A 23719-nucleotide genomic window follows, 5' to 3' on the forward strand; every position below is an offset into this window, starting at 1 on the left:
AGGACTCTTTCCAACATGAATTCTGTGCTTGGGAATATCTTGTTTGACTTATGACTTCATACATTTTGGATTGAAGTCTGAATGAGGAATATCTTGTTTGACTTATACATTTTGGATTGTTTTCATTGAATTTGGAATGATTTCTGCTTTTTAGATGTAAGTTTCTGTTTTGTTTTTTTCATCAGTGTATTGAAATGTGGAATCACGCAATTTTGGGTCATAGTCAACAGACTGGTATTGGGGGTAATGCTTATATTAATTGACTATTCTGTCTGCTTAGAAATAAGCTTACCTCTATAGTAAGAATTGGATCCTAAATCAAAATTTAACATTCATATGTGTCAGAAACGAACTTTACCCCCACCACTATATAGGCTATACCAGCTCAGAGTATGTCCTTGCAAATTAAGGGGGATAGGGGTAAAGTTCAGACTTACCTCTATAGTCGGAATTGTGTCCTGAATCCAGATTCAACATTCATTTAGGCTACATCGGAAATAAACTTTACCCCTACCTTTTATATACCAATTCAGGGTAGGCCTATATTTCAATTCAGAGTATATATTTGTACATTAGGGGTGGCGGCGGGAGAATCTTAAAAAATATATTAATCTTGAAAAGAAACTATCAAGAGAGAGAGAGAGAGAGAGAGAAAATAGTTAAACACATTTCAAGGTGCTTCCACTATACTTCAACCTAACCTGGGTAAAATTCTAGTTAATTGACATCTTGCTATCTCAGAATGGGTTTAGGTTAGGAAAATGAAACTTTCAGGGATGAATTTACAGACTAAAGTATGTCCCGGGAAGGTATGTTGAAGCAACTACCTCCACTGCTTCTTCTTCTAGAGGGCCCTGTCCTTTGATGACTTTTAGAAATGTGTGCGTTATAAAAGTGAAACCTTGCCAAATAGATATTCTGCTTAATTGAAGTACAACAAAATTGTTTTCAGCTTCATAACTTTGCCCAATTCCATTTTATAAGGTCTTAAAGATAGGTTATGCAAATGCTTTTCCTAACTTTTGAAAAAAAAATAGTGATATGGCTCAAAATTCTACTCAAATAACAGGAATTGCATTTTTCAGAACTAAAGCCAGAGAAAAAGCAACTAGTAACTTAAAATTAAGGTAAAATGTTTTGTCAAAATTTCTATAGGTACAGATCTGTCATGAAGGCAAATTCCAGGGCCCTCTAAAGGAAGAAGGAACGGAGGTGGGTACTTTAAAATACTTTCCCGGGACATACTTTAGTCTGTAGACCCATCCATGAAAGTTTCATTTTCCTAACCTAAACCCTTTCCGAGAAAGCAAGAAGTCAATTAACTAAAATTTTACCCTAACCTGTTCTGTTCGAGGGATGGGGCAACTGGGGCAGTTGCTCTGAGTGCCGTGGCATAGAAGGCGTCGTGGCGGGAGAAATGACAATTTTAATCTAATTTTTCACTTTAATTTGGCTTTATTTTTGAGTAGGGAAGAGAGGGGAGGGGGCTATAATTAACTTTTCTCCAGACACCATCAACCCCAATAATGAATGAACATAATGAATAATGAACCCTCGGACGGCAAGTTATTTCCCCAAACGTCACTCACCATCCAGATTACGACAGCCTCGAGCTGTTTCTGAGCTTATCCCAGTTTTGTCCCCCATTCGCTGCGTTACTTCCAGATATGAAAAAACCTTTGTCCCCTTCATCACAGGAAAAATAAATAAAATAGCCAACTAGTTTCTCCCCCCCCCCCTTATTTTCATATGAGGTGCTTTAAGTCGTTGCACTAATTTGCTTGCTCCCCCCTGTTTTGGTTTAGTTTCCCTTTTAATCATATGTGTTTTTCGTGTGTTTTATGCTTCGTTCTTTTTTTGTGAGTTTTTGGACTTTGTTTTAGTGTCCCTTTTAATTTTTGGATATATATGTTTATTTTTTGTTCTTTTCTGTATTATTAGATTTTTTTGCCCCCTTCCCTTTTTTTCTGACTTGTATTTGTTCAAGTTTAGTTTGACAGATTTTTTTTTTTTACTCATAATTTGATTATTCGTTATTATTAGTGTTTTTTGCTTTATTTGCCTTGTTAGTCGACTCCGAAGTCCGAATTCGGCCCTTTGAGGGCTTGTGATAGTGATCTTTTTGAAATAAATATCTTATCTTATCTATCTTTACCCCAGGACCGGCTCTGCCCCCTCTGTTTCCTAATGTGCATATATTTAGCGTAAATTACTGCTTGGGTCATTCCCTTGAAGAGTGGTTCTCAAACTTATTTAGACACTGTACCCCTTTTTACCCAAACTTATTTTTTAGGTACCCTACACCTCAGTTACCGCTAAAAAGTAAACTATGGCTATAATATAGGCCCAATTGAAATTGTCAGTCCTTGTTTCTTTTTTGTTAGCCGGCCACTTACCCCTTAAAAATTTTCCGCACCCCCAAGGGGCGCGTGTACAACAGTTTGAGAACCACTGGCCTAGAGAACTAACTGTAGAGAAAGGAACATGCTAAGAAAATAATTGTTGTTTCATAACCTGCAGAATAGTCATGGTTAACATATTTTGCATATACTTTGCCTCCCTAGACTTTGCCCCTCCCCTATAATGTATAAATATAGCCAAAATTATGTATTTTAAATGCATTCGGCCACCATAACTTATTTTTCCAGTTTTTATATCGTCACAGTTGATTCAATTTACAGGCACACTCACAGCCTACATATGGACACAAATAAAAAAAGCAATATAATTTTATTTTCCTGTTGCTCACTCTAAAGAAATTCTATTATACCCTGGAAATCACCAACGATTCAGGGATTCAGGGAGGTTTATAAGTCATTAAATAAAAAAAACGAGTTTTTTTAACTGAAAGTAAGGAGCGACATTAAAACTTAAAACGCACAGAAATTACTTCGTATATGAAAGAGGCTGCTTCCTCATCAACGCCCCGCTCTTTACGCTAAAGTTAGACTCTTTCTCTCAATTCTTCTTTTTAAAACAGTAAAAAACTTTAGCGTAAAGAGCGGGGCGTTGATGAGGAAGCAGCCTCTTTCATATACGAAGTAATTTCTGTGCGTTTTAAGTTTTAATGTCGCTCCTTACTTTCAGTTAAAAAAACTCGTTTTTTTTTATTTAATTTCTGAACGTTTTTGAATCAATGCATGTTTTGATTTTGGCTCTCCGCAGAGGAATAATCAAAATGAAATTTTGCATATTTTTTTTGGGGGGGGGGGGCTAAATGGCTTTCTCATAATTTTGATCGAATGATTTTGAGAAAAAAAGAGCGGGGGCGAAGCCTAGTTGCCCTCCGATTTTTTGGTTAATTAAAAAGGCAACTAGAACTTTTAATTTTTTACGAATCTTTTTATTGGTAAAAGATTTACGTAACTTATAAATTAGCTTACATCAAGAACTTTTGTATTCTCATGTTTTTATTACATATATGAGGGGATTCGCCCCATCGTCAGTACCTCGCTCTTTACACTAAAGCTTAAATTTTATCCCAATTCATTAAGAATGACCCCTGAATCACAAAAGCCGTAGAATAAATAGTTGAAATTACTAAAAATACTTTAGCGTAAAGAGCTAGGTATCATAAGGAGGTGAGCCCCTTATATGGGTAATAATTTCTGTTTGTTTTAAGTTTTATTGCTGTTCCTTACTTCCAGGTGAAAAAGCTTTTTCACATTTATTTTTTAATTTTTTTTTAAATAATGCTAGTAAATCCTGCTCTCCCTTCATGGAAGTTTTCTTTTCCCATGACAAATTCTCGATGGAAAGTTCCCCCAGCATATCCCCCTCTTCTCAACCCCTCCCCCCAACCAAAAAAATCCTCCTGAAAACGCCTGTATACTTCCCAATAACCATTACTATATGTAAGCACAGGTCAAAGTTTGTAACTTGTTGCCCCTCCCACGGGGACCGTGGGGGAGTAAGTCGTCCCCAAAGACATAGTTATAAGGTTTTTCGACTACGCTGAATAAAATGGCTATCTCAAAATTTTGATCTGTTGACTTTGGGAAAATAATTAGCGTGGGAGGGGGCCTAGGTGCCCTCCAATTTTGTTGGTCACTTAAAAAGGGCACTAGAACTTTTCATTTCCGTTAGAATGAGCTCTCTTGCAACATTCTAGGACAACTGGGTCGATACTATCACCCCTGGGAAAAAAAAAACAAAAAAAAAACAAAAAAACAAAAAAACAAATAAACACGCATCCGTGATCTGGCTTCTGGCAAAAAATGCAAAATTCCACATTTTGTAGATAGGAGCTCGAAACTTCTACAATAGGGTTTTCTGATACGCTGAATCTGATGGTGTGATTTTCGTTAAGATTCTATGACTTTTAGGGGGTGTTTCCCCCTATTTTCTAAAATAACGCAAATTTTCTCAGGCTCGTAACTTTTGATGGGTAAGACTAAACTTGATGAAACTTATATATTTAAAACCAGCATTAAAATGCAATTCTTTTGATATAGCTATTGGTATCAAAATTCCATTTTTTAGAGTTTTGGTTACTATTGAGCCGGGTCGCTCCTTACTACAGTTCGTTACCACGAACTGTTTGATAAAGCAATAGAGATACAATATCATTTCACAAAGTTTACAACACAACGGAGGTATTAGAATAGAAACGGATGGCCAAAGATTGACCCTTTTCAGAATTTGAAGTTCCCAAAATGTTTTTAGTGAGAACAATAGTAAATTGACAAAAAAGGAATTTTTTCATAGTAGGATCATTACCATAACCCTCATACCATCAGCTACACATAAAAGCATGAAATATCATGTTTTCCATTTTCGAGGGGGCGCTGACTTTCCACCACCTGGCATACATCTCGGAACGCCAGGTATACCGCACAGTTCCGCCACGTTTGGAAAAGTCCCCAAAACGGGTGGCGCACTCTCAAAAATGCTTGGCACAGTTCTACTTAGTTTATAAGAGCATATCTTCTATAAGAGCCATATTTGCCCCTAGGGCATAACTTACAACGCCTTCCCCCAGGCCCTGAAGGATTGCCTTGACCCCAAAGTTATCGCTATATGATGTTTGAACTATTTTTAACAAAATGGCTACCTCAAAATTTTTATCGGACGGATTAGGGGAAAAGGGTGTGGGTGGGCTAGCTGCCCTCTGATACTTTTGACTCTTAAAAATGAACTAGAACTCTCGATTTCCAATTTATACCACGACCCCTACCATAGGAAGTGCCTCTGGGAAAAAATCAATAAACAAATAATAAAACAATGGAGCCGTATGGCCTTTACTATAGGCAACCCTACAGCGTTGCCTCTGATTCTTTGCATTTATGGTGCTATAAGGCTTATTTTTCATTTCTCACTGACATTCACTTGATCTGGGAAAATTTGGTTCACCTTTGCCCCCCCCCCCGCAGGATTTTGACGAAATTACGCCCCTATTTTTAGTCCTTTATCACACTTACGGATGGTAGAATTGATAAAAAACACGTAGATATGAGCAATAGGTTTCAAATGAGCCAATAATCGTCACTCTAAAAATTTCTAGTAGCCCCAGGTTTTCCCTTGAGACAAGGCAACAAAAGTGCCGTTTTTAGTACCATTTGGAAATGGCTGAAGGTGGAATATATAGGAAGGACGTATATATGAGCAATATCTTTTACATGAGGTACCAAAAATCTGTCGAAAATACAGGCGATACCAATACGCCCATACCGATACTCATGATATCAATACGTCCGATACCGATACAGCGTACAGCCCTTTCCCAAGGGATTATGTTCATGTAACAACCAAAACCATAGATAATGGACCTAGGAACTATTTTGAGCAAAATGGCTAACTCGAAATATTGATTGGATGACTTTAGGGGTAGGAGGCCTTTAGGGAGAGGGCTAGTTGCCCTGAAATATTTTAGTCACTTAAAAAGGGCACTAACAAATTTAATTTTCGTTGGAATGAGCAACTACACATCTCTTTATGATGTTCCTTTCCACCCTAGCCCTGCAAAAAAAAAAAAATCAAACATAAAATTTCCTTGTTGTTCAAGGAGGGGGAGGGGATTTCCCTCTAAATGGTTTTTGACCATGCTGATTCCAATGATACACTTTTCATTCTGATCTGACGCCATTTTCATTGGGTTTCAGAATTTTTTTCGAAAGCACCATAGATTTCTTTTCGCAATAAACTTTTACTTTTAGGACGAGCCGAAATAATAGTTACCATTCCAGAATCAGTGTCAGATGGCAATTTTTTTCACTAGGTAGCTTTTTTCTAAATGCGGTGTTTAACTTTTGGTTACTATGGGCTGTGGTTCGTTCTTTACTAGATTGTAGCTACCGCTGCATCCATGATTTTTCTCAATACCAGACACTTAAAAGTATCTGACATACCGTTATTCTTTCATCTCGGCCCATCAAGAGGTTATCAATGTATGTAGAATCATCCTTTGAAGCAATCAACGCAGACTTTTAGGCAAACCATCTCCAGACATATAGTTCCAAATCGAAGAGCACTGTAAAACGAAGCTATTCTTCAGCTTCTCAGCTGTTGACGTGCCAAGCTCAAGATGACTGGCCTGAGCTGTGTGTTTTCGTGTTGGTCTTATCGTTCTGACTTGGGGTGGTGGGCACAATGCAGGAGAGCTAAATAGAGGGAGGTGAATTAATGCACGCGTAAAAAACAGCTATCGCCACTACACCAGCCTTTTCATTAACAGATTAAGAAGAGTCATGGGTAATGGCTGAGCCTACCCTCATAGTCCTATTCTGGATTTTCAGAAATGGAGCTGGCAGCGTTTTTTGACCACCAACACATAGCGGGTATCCATATTCAGCGATGAGCAATAATGAGCAAGATGCAAGACATATTAAGTGGGGTGATTGAGTTCAGTGGTAATTTTTCTATAACGAAGAGTGATCCCCAGCTTTCTTGCCCAGAAAGTTCACGTCCCATCCTGGCAAGTGTTCCATAAGAGAACTGTGGAGAAGTGATTCTCAGAAGGTGGAGCTCGTCGGCTTAATTTATAGCTTTATTTTTTGAAGATAAAATTTGGGTGTATGCGTCTCAATTTCTCATACACGCATCGGGCTATTTGAATAGCTTGCCAATATTTTTTATCGTAACCAAGTTCGATTTAGGGAATTTTGACCACGTTAGGAACACCGCATCTTTATTCTTTTAATATGTAGCGATTTTATCATGTTTGATGACATATTGCCACAGTAGAGAACAAAGCTGACCCGTTCCAAGATTTCTTTCGAATTCTCCATGATTTTCGCTTCATGAGTAGATAGTTTCTTAGTTCTTAATAAAAAGTAAAATAAATAGATAAAATAAATAATAAATACCTAAATAAAATAAATTAAAATACAGTATATATATAATATGTATTAAAAAATAATATAAAACTATAAAATTATAATAAAATAAAATAAATAACTTAGTGAAACAGTTCGTGGTAACGACCAGTAGTAAGGAGCGACCCTGCTCATAGTAACCGAGACTCTAAAAAACGGAATTTTGATACCAATATATACATCACAAGAATCAGATTTTCATGCTGATTTAAAATATGTAAGTTTCATCAAGTTTAGCTTTATCAATCAAAAGTTACTAGCCTGAGAGAATTTGCCTTATTTTCAAAAAAAGAAGGAAACACTCCCTAAAAGTCATAGAATCTTAATAAAAAAGAAACACACCATCAGATTCAGCGTATCAGAGAACCTTATTGTAGAGGTTTCAAGCTTCTATCTGCAAAAATGCAGAATCTTGTGTTTTTGGCCAGAAGAAAGATCACGGATGCATGCTTATTTGTTTTTCGGTCGCGATGTCGCGACCGATGTCGGTCGGAATGTCGCGATAGGGGATGGAGAAATTTCTCATGGGGGAAGAGAATTTCCATGAAGGGGGCGCTGAAATTTCCAGCGTTATTTCAAACGAAAAATCAAATAATTTTTAAGTAACCCAACAAAATTGGAGGGCAACTAGGCCCCCTTCGCCACCCCGTTTTCCAAAAATCGTCCGATTGAAACTTTGAGAAAGCCATTTAGCCAATAATTCATTTATACGAAAAAAAATTATAGATATAGCCATTTAGCCGGAATTTATATGCAAATTTCGTTTTAATTATTCATGTACGGTGAGCCAAAATCAAAGCTGCATTAATTCGAAAACATTCAGATATTAATTAAAAAAATAATTTTTTCAACTGAAAGTAAGGAGCAATATTAAAACTTACAACGAACAGAAATTATTCAGTATACGAAGGGGTTAGTCCCCTCCTCGATTCCTCACTCTTTACGCTAAAGTGTTTTTAGTAATTTTAAAAGAGCTATTTATTCTAATTAAACAGCCTTTGTGATTCAGGTGTCATTCTTAAAGAATTGGAACAAAATTTGAACTTTAGTGTAAAGAGGGAGGTATTGACGAGGGGGGAAATCCCTCATATACATAATAAAAATATACGAACATAGAAGTTCGTTACGTAAGTTAATTTGTAAATTATGTATATTTATTACTAATAAGGACTTTCGTAAATAAAATTAAAAGTTCTAGTAGCCTTTTTAAGTAACATAAAATTGGAGGGCAGCTAAGCCCCTCTCCACCCCTTTTTTCTCAAAATCGTCCGATCAAAACTTTGAGAAAGCCGTATATGAAAGGGGTTGTCCCCTCCACAACGACCCGCAATTTACGCTAAAGTTTGGCTCTTTCTCACAACTCTACTTTTTAAAACAACAAAAACTTTAGCGTAAAGAGCGGGGTGTTGAGGATGCGATAACTCCTTTCATGTACGGAATAATTTCTGTTCGTTTTAAGTTTTAATGTCGCTCCTTATTTTCAGTTTCAAAAAACTTGTTTTTTTTAATTATTTATAAATAGGACAAAGTTAGCTGAAGTGGTACATATCCATCACCCTGTTCTTAAAGTTCATTGTTAAAATCTTCCAAATAAATTCTAAATGTATTTACAACACAAGATATCAAAGATCGTTGTCATGTTATGGATTTGGTCGAAGTTCATCACAAGGAATAGGGTAAATTTTCACCGGGACTGAATTGTCTAAAGGATCTTCACACGTGGAGAGGGAGCCGGATTTCCCGGCATTATTTAAAAAACAAACATAAATTAAACGAAAACTTTTCCAACTGAAGTTAAGGAGCAACATTTAAGCATAAAATGAACAGGAATTATTACGTATATGAGGGGATACCCCCTTCTTAATACCTCGCTCTTTACGCTTAAGTTTGACTTTTTGTCCCAATACTTAAAGAACGACTCATGAGAAGCACGCGTCATTTATAGAACAATAAAAAGCTTTTTTAAAAGTATTAAAAATTTTTAGTGTGAATAGCGAGATCTTAAGACGCAAAACTATATATATATATATATATATATATATATATATATATATATATATATATAATCTTATTATAATTTTAAATAATATATGATATAATTTATTCTAAAAAACGAAATTTATTTCAAAAAAGAAAAAGTTCGATAAGATTAGTAATAAGGATAACAGATTATATTTACCTATTAATTTTACTTGTAAGCAGATTGAAGATATTAATTTACCAGAAATTTTAAATCAGCGGCATGTGAAACAGGCCCTTCCTAGTAATTTAAATTATAATGATAGTCCAGTTTTAACTTATAAATTTTCAAAAACTATTGGGCAAATTATTTTTAATTATAGTTTAATACTAAAAAAACTAGATAGCGATATAAATTGGGAACCGGTTTGTAATTGTTAGCAACTTGGCCCATTTGTAAATCCTACTTACAAACATGTTATAACAGGGGACTTGTCAATAATAAAGCAAGAAGATCTTCAAATTATAATGAATAAAGGGGCTAATTTCCGTCTTTCTCATCATCTGAAACCATCGAGTGTTCTTGATGGCTTGGAAGATGATTTTGATTTATTTATTGATAAGTGGTGTAAGAAAGAGAATAAAAATAAAGAGAGTTTTCAAAGTTGGAAGAATTTAATTATTAGTAGAGTGAGAAATAAAATATATTCTAACTTAAAAAATAGTAACACTAAATCATTATTTTATAATGCGAAGATTAAACAAACAATTGCTAATCTAAAGAATGAATTTGTAATTGTGCCAGTGGATAAAGCTAATAATAATTTTGCCATAATTTGTCAGAAGCTGTATTGTGATATCTTAAAAAGGGAGTTATGCACAACTAATGTTTATGAAAAGGTAAATATAGAGGATGAGAATTTAATTGAAAAGACTGAAGAAATACTTTTTAAAAATTTTAATATTAAAATAAATGACAATGATAAAAAGTTCCCTTTCCTATATTGGACTGTAAAATTTCATAAGAATCCCCCTAAACCACGGTTTATTGCTGGAGCAGCTAAATGTCCAACCCGCATTGCTGCTACTGACCTCTCTTTAATTTTAAAGGAAATTGTAAATAAACTTAAAACCTATTGTTCTGGTATTAAAAAATTTTCGAATTTTAATCCATATTGGAGTGTTAATAATTCACTGCAGGTGATAGATTCTTTAACAATGGTTTCAGCTAAAAGAATTGAGTCTTTCGATTTTGCGACAATGTATACTAATTTATCACTTAATTTAGTGTTTGATAATTTAAAAACTGTTATAAAGAAATCTTTCCTCTTATCTAGTAAAAGGTTCTTAAAAATAGACAGTTATAATAAAAAAGCCATATGGACAAACTGCTTTAATACTACAGTTAACTTGAGATGTTAGAGCTTGGATATGATTTTTGAGTTATTGGAATTTGTTTTATACAATACTTATATAAGATCTGGGGGTGATTTGTACAAGCAAATTATGGGAATTCCCATGGGGGGGAATGCCAGCCCATTTATAGCTGACTTGTTTTTAAGTCAACTAGAATATAAATATATGATGGATAAGAATAATCCAATTAATTTAAAACATGCTTTGTCAAATAATAAAAGATATTTAGATGATATTTTGGTCTTAAATTGTAAGGATTTCATTGATATTTCTAAAAATATATATCCATCAGAGCTTATTCTGGAGCCTAGTCATGGCGCTGGTCATGAAGATCATTTCTTAGATTTAAATATTAATATTTGTGATAATAATAAATTAAGTTTTAAAATGTATAATAAAACGGATGATTTTGATTTTGAAGTGATTAGTTTCCCATTCCCTGAAAGTAATATACACTCAAATATCACATATTCAGCGTTTTTCTCACAGTTACTTCGTTATGCAAGGATTTGTAGTAATTATATTGATTTTAAAAATAGATGTAAAATCTTAAGCCAAAAATTGATATCAAGAGGTTTTTCTGCAAATAAATTAACTTGGCAATTTAAAAAATTTAGTTTTCATTATAACGAACTTTTAAATAAATATCAAAAGAATTATCTAGAAATACTTAAAGAAATTTTTAACTAATTTCGGAGGTTCGAGAAATGTTGTCACAGCGCCATTTATTTTGAATTGTGTTTCTAATTGAGCGGATTTTTTTTTAAAAATTAGCCACATGGTAAAGATGAATTCTATAATTGTTTAGTTCATTCAGGTTTTTTGCAATGTGTTAATATTTGTGATTTGGTAAAATTTATAATATTTAGTTTACCTATTGTTGCTAAAGGGAGGGATATATTAACAAGATAAGCTTGTTTTGGTTTTACTTGGTTGTTTTACATTTGCTGTTTTTTTTTCATAGGCATGTATTTTGGGGGTGATACCTGACGCGGGGATGCCATGGATATTCTGTGGTAGCCACAACACTGTGCTGGGTAGAGAATTTAGAGTGGCGAAATCCTATATAGGCCAGTGTATTCTCCTGATGAGCCCTTATGTTGGGTGTTGCCTCTGAATTATTTGTCTATATTATTTTTTCTATTGTTCGGTAAATGACGACTTATACTTATTGACGACATGACTGCCTGTCCATGGATTATTCTTTATGGTTGATTGTGTGTGGCTATGCTGTTTGACCTATGTGATTGTATGGATGAGTAGGGTTAAGGTCTAATTCAAGTGCTGGTCTATATTAATCACTAATTTAGGAAAACAGTCTTCCTTTTCTCCTTTTGTCTTTTTTTTTTTTTTTTTTTTTTTTTTTTTTTGTGTGTGTTTGTGCTGTAGCATTGGTGATTTCTCTTTTCATGATATTATTCCAGGTTGGATCCAGTGCTGGTGGAGAAATTTTTTTTAGTTTTCTCCCCGACAGACCTTTACCCTGGTCCAGGTTTTTAACCTGATATTGTTAATTATTGGTGAGATGGCACTTATGCAAATTTCATGTTCTTTCATCTTTTTGTTTATGTATTTATTGACCTATTGACCTATTGACCTTGGCATGTTTTTTGGACTATGATTGTGGGATTTTGATTTGGATCTTGGTTTGTTTTGGATTTATTTTCAATAACTTTTTATGCAACAAAACACAAATATTAGCCTCGGAATTCGGAACGATTTTTTGAAAGTTAGTAAGTGTAAAAGTCGTTGTTTTCTTTGCCAAGATCATTTTGTCCCACGGACGTCTGTTAAAAGTACATTGTATAATAAAAATTTTGCATGCAAGTTACGTGGTAATGTTAATTGTAGAAAAACCAATGTAATTTACCTATTAGAATGTAATAAATGCTGCCTACAATATGTGGGGGAAACAACTAATAATATATATAAAAGATTTTCTGGACACAAGACAACAGTTAATAATGAAAAAACTAATAACTATCTAATTCAACATTGTAGTAATGGTAAATGTTCCATATCAGATATAACTGTCACAATTTTAGAAAATTTAGAATTAGAAAATTTAAATAAAGAAGAGAAGAATAATAGACTACGTAAACAGGAGGATTTCTGGATCCATACTCTTGGTACAGCTTATCCTTTTGGGCTAAATGATCGTGTAGCAAAATATGGTGACATGCCTCATGTTGTTGTTAAATGTATTGATGGTTTTATGGACCATCCTTCTTTTACTTGTCCTACTAAACGTAAAAAACGATCGAGAGGACATAGGAAAAATAATAGAAAAAATGAATTAGATGTACATATGCTTTCTATAGATCTATGCCAGCTACTTGAATCTAGGGGTATGATTTCTGTAATAAAGTGTCTAAATAATTTATCCAAGAGGAATTTAATCAAACTTTTCTGGATTGTTAAGAATAATACAGCTCTTGATTATAATTTTAAAGTAATATGTGATACAATTTGCATTCTAACTAAAACGAAATTTATTTCAAAAAAGAAAAAGTTCGATAAGATTAGTAATAAGGATAACAGATTATATTTACCTATTAATTTTACTTGTAAGCAGATTGAAGATATTAATTTACCTGAAATTTTAAATCAGCGGCATGTGAAACAGGCCCTTCCTAGTAATTTAAATTATAATGATAGTCCAGTTTTAACTTATAAATTTTCAAAAACTATTGGGCAAATTATTTTTAATTATAATTTAATACTAAAAAAACTAGATAGCGATATAAATTGGGAACCGGTTTGTAATTGTAAGCAGCTTGGCCCATTTGTAAATCCTACTTACAAACATGTTACAACAGGGGACTTGTCAATAATAAAGCAAGAAGATCTTCAAATTATAATGAATAAAGGGGCTAATTTCCGTCTTTCTCATCATCTGAAACCATCGAGTGTTCTTGATGGCTTGGAAGATGATTTTGATTTATTTATTGATAAGTGGTGTAAGAAAGAGAATAAAAATAAAGAGAGTTTTCAAAGTTGGAAGAATTTAATTATTAGTAGAGTAAGAAATAAAATATATTCTAACTTAAGAAATAGTAACACTAAATCATTATTTTATAATGCGAAGATTAAACAAGCAATTGCTAATCTAAAGAATGAATTTGTAATTGTGCCAGTGGATAAAGCTAATAATAATTTTGCCATAATTTGTCAGAAGCTGTATTGTGATATCTTAAAAAGGGAGTTATGCACAACTAATGTTTATGAAAAGGTAAATATAGAGGATGAGAATTTAATTGAAAAGACTGAAGAAATACTTTTTAAAAATTTTAATATTAAAATAAATGACAATGATAAAAAGTTCCCTTTCCTATATTGGACTGTAAAATTTCATAAGAATCCCCCTAAACCACGGTTTATTGCTGGAGCAGCTAAATGTCCAACCCGCATTGCTGCTACTGACCTCTCTTTAATTTTAAGGGAAATTGTAAATAAACTTAAAACCTATTGTTCTGGTATTAAAAAATTTTCGAATTTTAATCCATATTGGAGTGTTAATAATTCACTGCAGGTGATAGATTCTTTAACAATGGTTTCAGCTAAAAGAATTGAGTCTTTCGATTTTGCGACAATGTATACTAATTTATCACTTAATTTAGTGTTTGATAATTTAAAAACTGTTATAAAGAAATCTTTCCTCTTATCTAGTAAAAGGTTCTTAAAAATAGACAGTTATAATAAAAAAGCCATATGGACAAACTGCTTTAATACTACAGTTAACTTGAGATGTTACAGCTTGGATATGATTTTTGAGTTATTGGAATTTGTTTTATACAATACTTATATAAGATTTGGGGGTGATTTGTACAAGCAAATTATGGGAATTCCCATGGGGGGGAATGCCAGCCCATTTATAGCTGACTTGTTTTTAAGTCAACTAGAATATAAATATATGATGGATAAGAATAATCTAATTAATTTAAAACATGCTTTGTCAAATAATAAAAGATATTTAGATGATATTTTGGTCTTAAATTGTAAGGATTTCATTGATATTTCTAAAAATATATATTCATCAGAGCTTATTCTGGAGCCTAGTCATGGCGCTGGTCATGAAGATCATTTCTTAGATTTAAATATTAATATTTGTGATAATAATAAATTAAGTTTTAAAATGTATAATAAAACGGATGATTTTGATTTTGAAGTGATTAGTTTCCCATTCCCTGAAAGTAAAATACACTCAAATATCACATATTCAGCGTTTTTCTCACAGTTACTTCGTTATGCAAGGATTTGTAGTAATTATATTGATTTTAAAAATAGATGTAAAATCTTAAGCCAAAAATTGATATCAAGAGGTTTTTCTGCAAATAAATTAACTTGGCAATTTAAAAAATTTAGTTTTTATTATAACGAACTTTTAAATAAATATCAAAAGAGTTATCTAGAAATACTTAAAGAAATTTTTAACTAATTTCGGAGGTTCGAGAAATGTTGTCACAGCGCCATTTATTTTGAATTGTGTTTCTAATTGAGCGGATTTTTTTTAAAAATTAGCCACATGGTAAAGATGAATTCTATAATTGTTTAGTTCATTCAGGTTTTTTGCAATGTGTTAATATTTGTGATTTGGTAAAATTTATAATATTTAGTTTACCTATTGTTGCTAAAGGGAGGGATATATTAACAAGATAAGCTTGTTTTGGTTTTACTTGGTTGTTTTACATTTGCTGTTTTTTTTTTCATAGGCATGTATTTTGGGGGTGATACCTGACGCGGGGATGCCATAGATATTCTGTGGTAGCCACAACACTGTGCTGGGTAGAGAATTTAGAGTGGCGAAACCCTATATAGGCCAGTGTATTCTTCTGATGAGCCCTTATGTTGGGTGTTGCCTCTGAATTATTTGTCTATATTATTTTTTCTATTGTTCGGTAAATGACGACTTATACTTATTGACGACATGACTGCCTGTCCATGGATTATTCTTTATGGTTGATTGTGTGTGGCTATGCTGTTTGACCTATGTGATTGTATGGATGAGTAGGGTTAAGGCCTAATTCAAGTGCTGGTCTATATTAATCACTAATTTAGGAAAACAGTCTTCCTTTTCTCCTTCTGTCTTTTTTTTTTTTTTTTTTTTTTGTGTTTGTGCTGTAGCATTGGTGATTTCTCTTTTCATGATATTATTCCAGGTTGGATCCAGTGCTGGTGGAGAAATTTTTTTTAGTTTTCTCCCCGACAGACCTTTACCCTGGTCCAGGTTTTTAACCTGATATTGTTAATTATTGGTGAGATGGCACTTATGCAAATTTCATGTTCTTTCATCTTTTTGTTTATGTATTTATTGACCTATTGACCTATTGACCTTGGCATGTTTTTTGGACTATGATTGTGGGATTTTGATTTGGATCTTGGTTTGTTTTGGATTTATTTTCAATAACTTTTTATGCAACAAAACACAAATATTAGCCTCGGAACTCGGAACGATTTTTTGAAAGTTAGTAAGTGTAAAAGTCGTTGTTTTCTTTGCCAAGATCATTTTGTCCCACGGACTTCTGTTAAAAGTACATTGTATAATAAAAATTTTGCATGCAAGTTACGTGGTAATGTTAATTGTAGAACAACCAATGTAATTTACCTATTAGAATGTAATAAATGCTGCCTACAATATGTGGGGGAAACAACTAATAATATATATAAAAGATTTTCTGGACACAAGACAACAGTTAATAATGAAAAAACTAATAACTATCTAATTCAACATTTTAGTAATGGTAAATGTTCCATATCAGATATAACTGTCACAATTTTAGAAAATTTAGAATTAGAAAATTTAAATAAAGAAGAGAAGAATAATAGACTACGTAAACAGGAGGATTTCTGGATCCATACTCTTGGTACAGCTTATCCTTTTGGGCTAAATGATCGTGTAGCAAAATATGGTGACATGTCTCATGTTGTTGTTAAATGTATTGATGGTTTTATGGACCATCCTTCTTTTACTTGTCCTACTAAACGTAAAAAACGATCGAGAGGACATAGGAAAAATAATAGAAAAAATGAATTAGATGTACATATGCTTTCTATAGATCTATGCCAGCTACTTGAATCTAGGGGTATGATTTCTGTAATAAAGTGTCTAAATAATTTATCCAAGAGGAATTTAATCAAACTTTTCTGGATTGTTAAGAATAATACAGCTCTTGATTATAATTTTAAAGTAATATGTGATACAATTTGCATTCTAACTAAAACGAAATTTATTTCAAAAAAGAAAAAGTTCGATAAGATTAGTAATAAGGATAACAGATTATATTTACCTATTAATTTTACTTGTAAGCAGATTGAAGATATTAATTTACCAGAAATTTTAAATCAGCGGCATGTGAAACAGGCCCTTCCTAGTAATTTAAATTATAATGATAGTCCAGTTTTAACTTATAAATTTTCAAAAACTATTGGGCAAATTATTTTTAATTATAATTTAATACTAAAAAAACTAGATAGCGATATAAATTGGGAACCGGTTTGTAATTGTAAGCAGCTTGGCCCATTTGTAAATCCTACTTACAAACATGTTACAACAGGGGACTTGTCAATAATAAAGCAAGAAGATCTTCAAATTATAATGAATAAAGGGGCTAATTTCCGTCTTTCTCATCATCTGAAACCATCGAGTGTTCTTGATGGCTTGGAAGATGATTTTGATTTATTTATTGATAAGTGGTGTAAGAAAGAGAATAAAAATAAAGAGAGTTTTCAAAGTTGGAAGAATTTAATTATTAGTAGAGTAAGAAATAAAATATATTCTAACTTAAGAAATAGTAACACTAAATCATTATTTTATAATGCGAAGATTAAACAAGCAATTGCTAATCTAAAGAATGAATTTGTAATTGTGCCAGTGGATAAAGCTAATAATAATTTTGCCATAATTTGTCAGAAGCTGTATTGTGATATCTTAAAAAGGGAGTTATGCACAACTAATGTTTATGAAAAGGTAAATATAGAGGATGAGAATTTAATTGAAAAGACTGAAGAAATACTTTTTAAAAATTTTAATATTAAAATAAATGACAATGATAAAAAGTTCCCTTTCCTATATTGGACTGTAAAATTTCATAAGAATCCCCCTAAACCACGGTTTATTGCTGGAGCAGCTAAATGTCCAACCCGCATTGCTGCTACTGACCTCTCTTTAATTTTAAAGGAAATTGTAAATAAACTTAAAACCTATTGTTCTGGTATTAAAAAATTTTCGAATTTTAATCCATATTGGAGTGTTAATAATTCACTGCAGGTGATAAATTCTTTAACAATGGTTTCAGCTAAAAGAATTTAGTCTTTCGATTTTGCGACAATGTATACTAATTTATCACTTAATTTAGTGTTTGATAATTTAAAAACTGTTATAAAGAAATCTTTCCTTTTATCTAGTAAAAGGTTCTTAAAAATAGACAGTTATAATAAAAAAGCCATATGGACAAACTGCTTTAATACTACAGTTAACTTGAGATGTTACAGCTTGGATATGATTTTTGAGTTATTGGAATTTGTTTTATACAATACTTATATAAGATTTGGGGGTGATTTGTACAAGTAAATTATGGGAATTCCCATGGGGGGGAATGCCAGCCCATTTATAGCTGACTTGTTTTTAAGTCAACTAGAATATAAATATATGATGGATAAGAATAATCCAATTAATTTAAAACATGCTTTGTCAAATAATAAAAGATATTTAGATGATATTTTGGTCTTAAATTGTAAGGATTTCATTGACATTTCTAAAAATATATATCCATCAGAGCTTATTCTGGAGCCTAGTCATGGCGCTGGTCATGAAGATCATTTCTTAGATTTAAATATTAATATTTGTGATAATAATAAATTAAGTTTTAAAATGTATAATAAAACGGATGATTTTGATTTTGAAGTGATTAGTTTCCCATTCCCTGAAAGTAATATACACTCAAATATCACATATTCAGCGTTTTTCTCACAGTTACTTCGTTATGCAAGGATTTGTAGTAATTATATTGATTTTAAAAATAGATGTAAAATCTTAAGCCAAAAATTGATATCAAGAGGTTTTTCTGCAAATAAATTAACTTGGCAATTTAAAAAATTTAGTTTTCATTATAACGAACTTTTAAATAAATATCAAAAGAATTATCTAGAAATACTTAAAGAAATTTTTAACTAATTTCGGAGGTTCGAGAAATGTTGTCACAGCGCCATTTATTTTGAATTGTGTTTCTAATTGAGCGGATTTTTTTTTTTAAATTAGCCACATGGTAAAGATGAATTCTATAATTGTTTAGTTCATTCAGGTTTTTTGCAATGTGTTAATATTTGTGATTTGGTAAAATTTATAATATTTAGTTTACCTATTGTTGTTAAAGGGAGGGATATATTAACAAGATAAGCTTGTTTTGGTTTTACTTGGTTGTTTTACATTTGCTGTTTTTTTTTTTCATAGGCATGTATTTTGGGGGTGATACATGACGCGGGGATGCCATGGATATTCTGTGGTAGCCACAAAACTGTGCTGGGTAGAGAATTTAGAGTGGCGAAACCCTATATAGGCCAGTGTATTCTCCTGATGAGCCCTTATGTTGGGTGTTGCCTCTGAATTATTTGTCTATATTATTTTTTCTATTGTTCGGTAAATGACGTCTTATACTTATTGACGACATGACTGCCTGTCCATGGATTATTCTTTATGGTTGATTGTGTGTGGCTATGCTGTTTGACCTATGTGATTGTATGGATGAGTAGGGTTAAGGCCTAATTCAAGTGCTGGTTTATATTAATCACTAATTTAGGAAAACAGTCTTCCTTTTCTCCTTCTCTCTTTTTTTTTTTTTTTTTTTTTTTTTTTTTTTTTTTTTTTTTTTTTTTTTTTTTTTTTTTTGCTGTAGCATTGGTGATTTCTCTTTTCATGATATATATATATATATATATATATATATATATATATATATATATATATATATATATATATATATATATATATATGTATATATATATAAATAAGTTGTCTGTTATAAGACTTTTAATAAGTTAATAAGTTAATAAGACTTTTAATTCTTTTTAGATTAAGACTTCAAAACTTGTATTTTTGCTTTTTCTCTTCCTTTAGTTCTCAAAATGCAATTCCTATTATTTGAGTAGAATTCTGAGCCATGTCAATGTTTTTTCTTCAAAATTTAGGAAATGTATTTGTATATCTTTAAAACCTTATAAATTGGGATTGAGCAATGTTGTGAAGCTGAAAATAATTTTGCTGTACCTCATAACTTTTGCAGTATAAGCAGTCTCTAATAAGTTTGCTTCTTCATTTAAATTCTCAAAGGTGTTTTCTATAGGGTGATGGCTTGTGAGATGTTTCAAACAGGCTAAATTGGCTACTTAGGTCTACTTTTGCAGTATTAGCAGTCTATCCGGTTCTAAGCCGGCTTAAGCGCTTCGGTGTAGACTTGAGAAGATATGTTGGTCCCCATCCTGCACTGGTATCCGGGATCACTGCTTTTCTTGAGACCAAAATAATTTCAAAGATGTAAAGAACATGAAAATTGGAACATGGAATGTGTTACGCGATTTGAACTGGATTTATTAGGAGTTTCAGAAACTCATATCCCAGGGGTAGGAAGTATGAAATTAGGTGACACAGAATTTGTTTACTCAGGCAGGAAGGATGGGGTACATAGACAGGGAGTAGGGCTCATGATGAATAAGGAAGCTGCTAAGTCTTGTTTAGGCTGGGAAGGTATTAATAATAGAATACTAATCGCTCATTTTATGACTAAAAAGTTTAGGGTATTAGTTATAGTAGTATATGCCCCCATTGAACCAACTGATGGAGATACTAGTGACTCAGATGAATTTTACTTACAGTTACAGGAGCAAATAGACAGGGTACCAGGTAGAAATATGGTGTTTTTGCTAGGAGATTTTAATGCCCAGGTTGGTAGAAATAGGGACAGATGATATCCTAGCCTAGGTAAATTTGGTGTAGGAAAAGAAAACAGTAATGGCTATAGGCTTTTGCAATTTTGTAGGTATAACAACCTAGTTATAACCAATACTGTGCTTGGTCACAAAATGGCCCATAAGTTGACATGGTCTTCACGTGATGGTAAGACAGCAAACCTTATTGATTATGTTATTGTAAACAGAAGACTAGCAGGATCAATACAAGATACTAGGGTGTATAGGAGTGCCGTTATTGATGTTAAAAGTAAAGATCACCATCTAGTAGTGTTTAAGGTTAATTTAAAGCTGAAATTTCGGAAGGGCAACTCCCTCCCGGAAAGTTATGATGTTCAGGATGAAATTCAGGATGATGTTCAGGTAGACTTCAGGATGAAAATTTGAGAAAAAAATTCCAGGAACAGTTGAGTACTAAACTTGAGGGTTTAAAATTTGACAATGTGGAAGATGGATGGAATAATTTCAGAAAAACAATTTGTGAAGTTGCTGATGGTGTCCTAGGGAAGAGTGCTAAGACAGCAACTAGGAATATTAGTGAAAAAGCTTTAGGTTTAATAGAGAGTAGAAGGTGTTTGTATAAGAATTATCTGAGTGATAGGTCGTATGAAAACAAAAGGAATGTAAAGAAAGTGGAGAAAGCATTAAAATATGAACTAAGGAGATGTGAAATGGAGGCGATGGATAAAATTGCTGAGGATCTGGAAGATGCGGCTAGACGGCATAATAGGAAAATGTTATACTGGCATGTTAATAAATTGAAATGGAGTTGCCAATTCGGACTAGTCCCAGTTAAAGATAGAAATGGGGCCACAATTAGTGATAAGGAAAAAGTAAAAGAAAGATGGGTGGAACATTGTAAGAATGTGCTAAACCGAGATACAGTTGCAGGAAAAGATATAGATGAAAATGAAAATGTTTGTGATACCTTGGATGTGAAGGAAGATTTGTTTAGTGAGGAAGAATTAGCGACAGTACTAGAAGCATTAAAAAATAATAAAGCCCCAGGTGCTGATAGTATGATTAATGAGTTCCTTAAATACGGTGGCTCTGAGGTTAGGAATAAGCTACTGAAGATTATGAACATGATTTTTGAAAAAGGGGAAGTACCTAATGATTTTAGGAAAACCTTAATTAAACCACTGTATAAGAAAGGTGACAAGAGTGAGTGTCGTAATTATCAAGGCATTAGTCTGGTCTTTGTAGGTAGCAAATTACTGAGTAATATGATACTTTTTAGGCTAAGACATACTGTAGACAAAGTTTTAAGGGAAGAACAATGCGGTTTTAGAAAAGGTAGAGGATGTGTCAACCATGTTTTCACTCTTAGGTTAATAATTGAGAAGTCCCATCGTTGTGAAACACCTTTGGTCCTTAGTTTTATCGATTATGAGCAAGCTTTCGATTTTGTTGATAGAAAAGCGTTAACAAAGGTCTTATCGTTATATGGTATACCAGAAAAATACATTAAAGTGATTTGCGCTATGTACGAGAATAATACTGCTGCGGTTAAGGTAGGAAATGAGGTTAGCAACTGGTTTTGTATTAAATCAGGAGTTAAGCAGGGTTGTGTTCTATCCCCCTTTATATGGATCATTTTGATGGACTTCGTCTTAAGGAGCACAGGAAAGGCAATTGGAGACCATGGAATCAAATGGGGAGGAAGAACGCTCCTGGACTTAGATTATGCTGATGATTTAAGCATATTAGATGAAAGTGTGAGCAAAAGGAATGAATTTTTAGAGGTTTTACGAGTTCAGGGTGCTAAAATAGGCTTGAAAATTAATTTTAAGAAGACTAAGTCATTAAGGCTAAGAATAAGTGAAGATGAACAGGTGACATTAGGTAACGAAAAGATTGATCAGGTTGGGAGCTTCAGTTAGTAAAGATGGTAGGAGCAGTGAAGATGTTAAAAGTAGAATAGCTAAAGCTCAGGGTGTTTTTTCACAGTTAAAAAAAGTTTGGAAGAATAGAAAGATAAGCCTACAAACCAAGATTAGAATATTGGAAGCTACAGTGATGACAGTGGTTAAATATGGCTCTGAAGCATGGGCACTCCGAAAAGCAGATGAAAATTTCCTAGATGTTTTCCAGAGAAATCGCCTACGGATTGTTCTGGGTACCCGGCTGACTGACCGTATTTCAAACAGTAGGTTGTACGAAAAGCGTGGTTCAATCCCGCTTTCTGGGGCTATAATGAAAGAAAGGTTGAGATGGCTAGGCCACGTTCTACGAATGAAGGATGACAGATTACCGAAGATTTTCCTTTTTGGCCAACCGTCTGGGGCTACACGGAAAGCAGGTCGTCCTTGTCTGGGTTGGGAGGATGTCATAAATAAAGATTTAAAGGAAATGGGAACTTCCTGGGAGGGTGTAAAGAGGGAGGCTTTAAATAGATTAGGTTGGAAGAGGAGCGTGCGTAGCTGTGTTGGCCTCAGGCGGCTTGGGGCTGCAGTGAGTTATTAGTAGTAGTAGTAGTATTCCAAAATTTCCTTCTTTCTTCATTATTTGTCTTTATTTCTTTTTTCTTTCATTAGTTCATACTTTCTTCGTGGCTGCTCAATTTTATATGTGGGCTTGATTCTCTTAGGGGAATTTTTTTACTGGGGGAAATTTCCCTGGCGGAATTTCCGCGAGTGGGTATTTTGAAACGGGAAAATTTTCGCAAGACCAAATTTTCCGCCGGGAGGAGGGATATTCTGGGGATTTACTCGGGGAATAAGCCAGACCTTGACTTTCTCACACGCTAGCTGAATACCATATGAGAGTGTGGTACTAGATTGGGCTGATAAAAATTGATGTTGGCTAGCTATACTAAAAAAAAATGTAGCTAAACTAAGTTAAAGCTCAGTTAGCTGATTTAGGACATAATTTTTTTCCATTTGGGATGGCATAGTTTAAGTAAACCAAGTGAACATGTTTAAAAATTTATGTTGAGTTGGGTCATCATTTCATTATCAGCTGGTTATGTGATCCGACTGGAAGGATTTTGCCTGGAATTGTGGGTGAAAAAATTTTCTGGGGAGGAGAACAGAGGATGTGCTTGTGTCTCCTTTATTTGCCTCAATTAC

General features: G+C 33.2%; 1 protein-coding gene across 1 annotated transcript in view; it reads left to right on the plus strand.

Annotated features, from left to right (window-relative positions):
• The first annotated feature begins 50 nt into the window (after nt 1–50).
• LOC136041276 (centromere-associated protein E-like) overlaps nt 51–23719 on the plus strand; it is a 117635-nt gene continuing 93966 nt past the window's right edge. Inside the window, exon 1 of the mRNA XM_065725882.1 lies at nt 51–156. The gene's annotated coding sequence lies outside the window, so the exon portion shown is untranslated. The remainder of the gene's footprint in view (nt 157–23719) is intronic.

The sequence above is a fragment of the Artemia franciscana genome, unplaced genomic scaffold (assembly GCF_032884065.1).
Source record: "Artemia franciscana unplaced genomic scaffold, ASM3288406v1 PGA_scaffold_120, whole genome shotgun sequence".
NCBI lineage: Eukaryota > Metazoa > Arthropoda > Branchiopoda > Anostraca > Artemiidae > Artemia > Artemia franciscana.